The sequence below is a fragment of the Canis lupus genome, chromosome 5 (genome assembly GCF_048164855.1).
Source record: "Canis lupus baileyi chromosome 5, mCanLup2.hap1, whole genome shotgun sequence".
Lineage (NCBI taxonomy): Eukaryota > Metazoa > Chordata > Mammalia > Carnivora > Canidae > Canis > Canis lupus.
The window spans coordinates 69323807-69330320 of NC_132842.1; the positions used below are offsets into that span (position 1 = coordinate 69323807).

A 6514-nucleotide genomic window follows, 5' to 3' on the forward strand; every position below is an offset into this window, starting at 1 on the left:
TTATTTTTGACACACACACGCAGAGAGAGAGACAGAGACACAGGGAGAAGCAGGCTCCATGCAGGGAGCCTGACGTGGGACTGGATCCCAGGTCTCCAGGATCACGCCCGGGGCTGAAGGCGGCGCTAAACCGCTGAGCCATCTAGGCTGCCCCCAAGAATGATATTATCATACTTTCCCTTTTAAAGCTGAGGAAGCAGGTTCAGAGAGGGCCAGGGTCGCAGGACTAGATTGGAACCGGGTCTGAGTTTAAGCCTGGCTCCTTCCCTGGAGTCCCACAGCCTCCCGCGAGCGAATACGCCTCTTGTCTCGGTCACCCCCGGTTCCCCGTGGATCCCCTGCTATTACTATTATTATTGTTTATTATTAATTATGACTGTGATGCCGAAGACATCTCTGGTCCAGCTGTTCAGACCTCCCTGCCGCCCTGCCGCCCTCCTCCCCCAAAACTCCGGGCCCAGGCGGCCCCGCGTGGCGGCGGTGGGAACAGCCACCCCCGAGATGCGGGGGGTTGATGTGGTGGCGCCCCCTGGAGGCAGCGGTCGGAATCGCCGCGAGAGCCCGACCGCCGAGTGAGGGGTCCTCTGCGGTAGGTCAGGACAGCTTCAGGCCAAAGACCCCCAGACAGTGGCCACAGCGGGCAGGGAGGGAGGAGGAAATAAAGAGAACATTTATGGAGCAAGGTGCTGGGCCTTCCCTCCGCATGTTCTCGTGGAACACCCACCCAACCTCAGTTCCCAGCAGTGGAAGCTGAGGTTCAAATAGGTTAAATAAAAAAAAAAAAAAAAAAAATAGGTTAAATAAAGCCCAGCCTTGCAGAACTGGATTCGAACCCAAGTCTGAGCTTTGCCAGGGCCCCTCGTGGGTAAGTCTGAGGAGGAAAAGGCCACCGAACACTCACTAGACTATAAAATAAGCCCGAGGAAGTCATGCATAGTGACAACCATGATGATTAAAATGATTCAATCATTAGCCAAGGCAGTATAGTGAATTGGAGTGCCACCATTTCTTGCCTGTGTGATTTTAGTCAATTAAGTGCTAATCAATCTGAGCCTCAGTCTTACCATTAGTCAATGAGCTTTATTACAGGCCTTCTGTTTGGGGGCTGTCGTTCTGAGGATCCATTGCAATAATGGAGATAAAATGAACTACTAGGCACTAGCATGTAGTGGGTGCTCAAGAAAATAACTGATACAATTTACTAATTTGGCCTTTATTGAAAATCTAGGGACTAGAGGTAAAACAAGAAAGAAATATGATACTGTTTTTGCTTTAACGACTTCCTAGTCTGTGTTCTTGGGATCTAGCACATTGTCTGGCTTAATAAATGTTGAAACAGGGTGCCTAGGTGGTTCAGTTGGTTAAGCGACTGACTTGATTTCAGCTCAGGTCATGATCTCTGGGTCGTGAGGTCGAGCCCCTCATCAGCTCCATGCTCAGTGTGGAGCCTGTTTGGGTTTCTCTCTTTCCTTCTTCCTCTGCCCCTCCCCATGCATGCTCTCTTTCTCTAAGTAAATAAAATATTTTTTTAAATGTTGAAATGAGGGATCCCTGGGTGGCGCAGCGGTTTGGCGCCTGCCTTTGGCCCAGGGCGTGATCCTGGAGACCCGGGATCGAATCCCACATCGGGCATCCCGGTGCATGGAGCCTGCTTATCCCTCTGCCTATGTCTCTGCCTCTCTCTCTCTCTATCATAAATAAGTGAAAATTGAAAAAAAAAAAAGACTAAATGTTGAAATGAATGAATGAATGAATAAAGGCATGACGGAAGGAGGGAAGGAAGGAAAGAAGGAAGGAAGGAAGATACTGCAGTAAGTCAGCCCTGGTTTCAGTTTTGGGGAGAGTAAGGGGGAGAAAAGTTTTTAAAATAATAGTTACTGTTTCTTGGGCACTTAGAACGCATCAGGTACTCGACAGTGCTTTTTGTGTTCTCTCAGTTCATCCTCACAGCAAACCTATGAGGTTAAAAGTGTTATCTGATTTTACAGAGAAAAAAAACAACTAGTGAGGTGGAGTGCCTTTCCTAAGGTGATGAATTGCAGAGGCAGGGTTTAGGCTTGGATTTGTGCCCTGGCTCCCTTGAAGCAGGGCGAGCTCTTCCTATCCTCCTCCCACCTCTAGATGGGTGCTCTTGGCACACAGAAACTCAGCAGAATGGCCTCTACCTGCACCAGTAATAATGAGGAATGCGCTATGCTCAGCTTTTGGAGCAAGTTCACTCCACTCGCTCATGTGCTGAACCTCACATTTGATTGCTTTATACAACAATCCTGTGACGAGGGTATTAATTGCCCATTTCACGGACAGAGAACTGAGGTTCAGGGAGGTTGGCGTCCCAAGGTCCTATAGGGCATGCTCTGGAATATGACAGAGGCTGCTCCTAAGGCTCCACTCCCTGTGTGTATCCACTACCAAGCTCCTCCCTCTGCCAGTCATCACCGCCCCTGCCCATCCCTCCCCTACTGGCACCCTCCCTGCCCCACTGTCTTGGCCAGGGCAACTGTAGGCATAAGCCTGGGTAAAATGAGCTGAGAGGAACCTCTTAGATTGGGCTCCTGCCCAGAGTGGTGGCCAGGAGGTCACTGCTCACCTAGGATGGGATTTGATCAGTTTACAACTTTTCTGATTCCAATTTTGTGGCAATTTAGAAAGAAGTTCTTCCTGGGAAGCCTGGCTGGCTCAGCAGTTGAGCGGCTGCCTTCGGCTCAGGGTGTGATCGCGGGGTTCAAGGATCAAGTCCCACATTGGGATCCCTGCATGGAGTCTGCTTCTCCCTCGGCCTGTGTCTCTGCCTCTGTTTCTCTGTCTCTAATGAAAAAATAAATAAAAATCTTAAAAAAAAAAAAAATGAGGGTCTTCCTGAATTCTCTACTGAGGGCTCACCTTCTCTTGGTTTAGTTTTTTTGTTTGTTTGTTTAGATTTTATTTATTTACTTATTTGAGAGAGAGAGAGAGCGCATGAGCAGAGAGGAGGGGCAGAGGGAGAGGGAGAAGCAGACTCTCCACTGAGCAGAGAGCCTGACAAGGTGGGGCTGGATCCCAGAACCCTGGGATCATGACCTGAGCTGAAGGCAGATGCTTAACAGACTGAGCCACCCAGGCGCCCACCTTGGTTTAGTTCTTACCTTAGGGGTTTCAGCAGGAAAAAGTAAACACAAACCATCAGCCAGAAGAAGGATTAATGAAGGAACTATTCACAGAGGTGTGGGCAGGAATGGTGAAGCATCTTGGGGCTCACAGCACTGGGGTGGAATTGTCCCCGGGGATCTGAAGGGCAAGGGGAGGAAACTTTGTTAATGAACCTGGAGAGAGTGGTACCTGTGGGTGCAGCCTGCCCCACAAGAGCTGTGTGGCTTTTGGTGGAGGAACACAGTAACTGCCAAAATCACAGGGGGAGGTGGGTAGTAGAAATATCTCAGCCTAACTATCCTCCTTTGCACTGATCTCCTATAATGTCTCCTATTGGCCAAACTCTTCTGAAACTATAAGGTGAGACAGCGAGCACGAGGCAGCCTCAGGACCTGCAGCCAAGCAGAGAAGCATGGAGGGTGGAGGTCAGGCAAAGAGCAGCCAGCCCAGGGCCTTCTTCCTGGACTTGGCTTTGTGGAGAGGCTGAGAGACAGAGTAGCCATGCTTTTCTTGTACCGGACACAGGCACCCTCCTTCCAGACCTAGGTTGCTCTGTCTGTGAGGTTGTCTCAGTCCTGGAATTCCTCCCACCCCTGACCTCCCCGGTTCTTACTGCCTGCCACATCACTCAGCTCCCTGACTTAACACTATTCTCTGCATGGGTTTGTCTCCCTAGACAGGAGTGCTTGCATCCTCTACATTGTGAGCTCTTTGCAGGCAGGGGCCTTGACCCAATAGGGCCAAATGCTCTGATACAGGGCCTAGCACAGGCCGACCTGAGTCCCGTGTCCTCACATACCTTGCTCTGCCTTGGTATACACAATCTGAGCACATGTGACTGTTTCCCTGAGTACACCCAGGCTCCTTGGTGGCGAGCAGCATAGGCCTGGCACATAGCAGGCATCAAATGTTGTCTGAATTGGCCTAGATGGGACCGTTCTTCTTTCTTTCCCTCATCCAACAATCTTTACTTATGTATTTGAGATCCTATTATGTGCCAGGCCCCATGCTGGACCCTGGGGACACAGAGGTCAACAAGACATGCAAAGTCCCTACTCTCATGGGGCTTCCATTCTAGTGGGGAAAGTAGAACAGGAGAGAATAGAAAGCAAACAATATTATTGTGGGTTGTGATAAGTGCTGGACCAAAAATAGTAAATGGATAGTTGTTTATGCCAGGGGGCAGGGACATCATCTCTGAGGAGATGACACGTAGGCTGAGACCCAGAAACAGTAGAAACAGGGGGACACCTGGGTGGCTTGGCATTTGAGCATCTGCCTTTGGCCCAGGGCATGATCCCGGAGTCCTGGGATCGAGTCCCACGTCGGGCTCCCTGCATGGAGCCTGCTTCTCCCTCTGCCTGTGTCTCTGCCTCTCTATCTCTATCTCTTAGGAGTAAATAAAATCTTTTTTTAAAAAAAGATTTTATTTATTTATTTATTCATGAGAGACAGAGAGAGAGAGAGAATCAGAGACACAGGCAGAGGGAGAAGCAGGCTCCATGCAGGGAGCCCGACGTGGGACTCGATCCCAGGACTCCAGGATCACGCCCTGGGCCAAAGACAGGCATTAAACCTCTGCACCACCCAGGGATCCCTAAATAAAATTAAAAAAATAAAAATAAAGAGTAGAAACAGGGATGTGAAGGGCTGCAAAGGTGTTCAAGGCAGAGATGGAACAGCAAAACTAAGGTATGGAGGTGGAAGTGCCTCTGGGACCCTGGGAGATCCAGAGTTTGCAGCCCAAAGAGAGCCTTAGGGGAGGTCCCAGGGGGTGAGGAATTCAGTCTCTTCAGTCTCGGGGACAGCCCAGGGCCAGCTCTCAGGCTGGGGAGGTGGAGGGGCAGGGACAGCCCTTCTTAATGCCACCTTTGCCACCTGTTGCCTAGCACCCACAGCAAACAGGGCTTTGGGCCGGCCTAGCCCTTGCTCCCTCAGCTACCCTCCGACTGGCAGCAGCTGTCAAGTGACCAGCAGCTGAGATCCTGCCAACATCCTCCCCTGGAATATTTTAGGGGTAAGTCAGAAAATGACCAGCTGCCTCCTTAAAACCCAGCTTTTTCTCGTGCATGCCTTACAAGGGTGTATGTGGCTACCCTGGGTGTTAATCTCCCAACCCCTTGCATTAGACAGAGAGATATAAATATACAGCTGAAGGCAGCACACCCAAACACACGGATTAATGAGCCCGGCTGCAGGCCCCAGGCCCAGGGGACGCTCACCCTTCGGCTTGTGAGCACCCACTTCCGTCTCAGAGGCACACAATTCTACACGCCACGCAACACACACAGTGCACCACCACCCATCATCACCTGTAATAACCACTCTCTAACCCCCCCCCCGCCCCCTCAGATTATACAAGCACACAACCACAGGCCCACACACAGACATGGACCTACAGGCCTCACAGACTCGAGCACCGGCACACAATCCCACATTCCCCCCCCCCCCCGCAACACACCCAACCGCGTGGTGTTCACAGCCTGCAGCGGCACGCTGCTCGCCACACACAACCCACGCACACTCAACACAGCCACCCCACCCCGCCCCCTATCAAGGCCTCAAGGATTCAACACACAGTGGGCCCCTCGCTCTTTACAGCGCAGAGCATTCTTGGCCGATCGAGTCAAAGACCTTCCCAGACCGAGGGGTTAAGTTAAGGACAAAAGGCATCAGAGGGGAGAATGCCCCAGGCCGGGTCTGGGTTGGGGCCGCCAGCTCCTGGCTTCGGGAGAAAGACTCCAGTGTTGAAATTTGACCCTGACTCTAATGGGCTAAGGCCTTGGGGGGAGGGCAGGCCTGGGAGTGGACAAAGGAGGGCTGGGTCGGGGTGACAGGTGGAGCGAGCAGAGACACCCCAGGAAACCTCGCAGCGTGGGGGTGGACACTGGTGTTAAATCCGGACTCGACCTTAGAGGCTTCAAGCCCTCCCAACCGCCCTTCCGTAACCCCGGCAACAGGCTCCCGACTGTCCCCAAACGTACGGGGTGCGGCCGGCATCCCTCCTCCCCCAGCCCCTCAGGACAGCTGCGGGACCGGCGCTCGGGCCTCCCCGCCCCTCCGCGGCGCGGGTGGGGATCGCAGGCGAGCTGCGCGCGTCCGGGGGCTGGGACCCCTCACTCCCCCACCCCAAAGCCCTGCCCCATCCCCCCGCCGACCGGGGAGGGGACGTGCTCTTCTGGGGCTGCAGAGCCACCTCCTCCCCCGCCCCCCGCACCTAGGACCCCCCGAAAGGAAGGGTGGACAGAGAGAAGGTTCGGGAAGATCTCGGGGCGGGCCGGTTTGGGAGACGCCGATCGGCCACCCCCCGCCGCCCCCGCCCCCGCCCCCCTCCCTCCTCCCGCGGGCGGGAGCTGGGGCCAAGTGGGCGCGCCTGGCCCCGGGC

The 6514-nt window shown here is 53.3% G+C and overlaps 2 long non-coding RNA genes across 2 annotated transcripts in view; one reads left to right on the forward strand and one right to left on the reverse strand.

Moving 5' to 3' along the window:
- The window catches only part of LOC140633977 (uncharacterized), a 34782-nt gene extending 31980 nt beyond the window's left edge, over positions 1 to 2802 (forward strand). Inside the window, exon 3 of the long non-coding RNA XR_012031562.1 lies at positions 2649 to 2802. This is a non-coding gene — a long non-coding RNA (uncharacterized lncRNA). The remainder of the gene's footprint in view (positions 1 to 2648) is intronic.
- Positions 1741 to 4377, reverse strand: LOC140633979 (uncharacterized). Its single transcript, XR_012031564.1, has 3 exons — positions 3126 to 4377; positions 2591 to 2808; positions 1741 to 1955 (listed from the first exon to the last, which is right to left on the reverse strand). It is a non-coding gene; the product is annotated as an uncharacterized lncRNA (long non-coding RNA).
- Positions 4378 to 6514: the final 2137 nt, after the last annotated feature.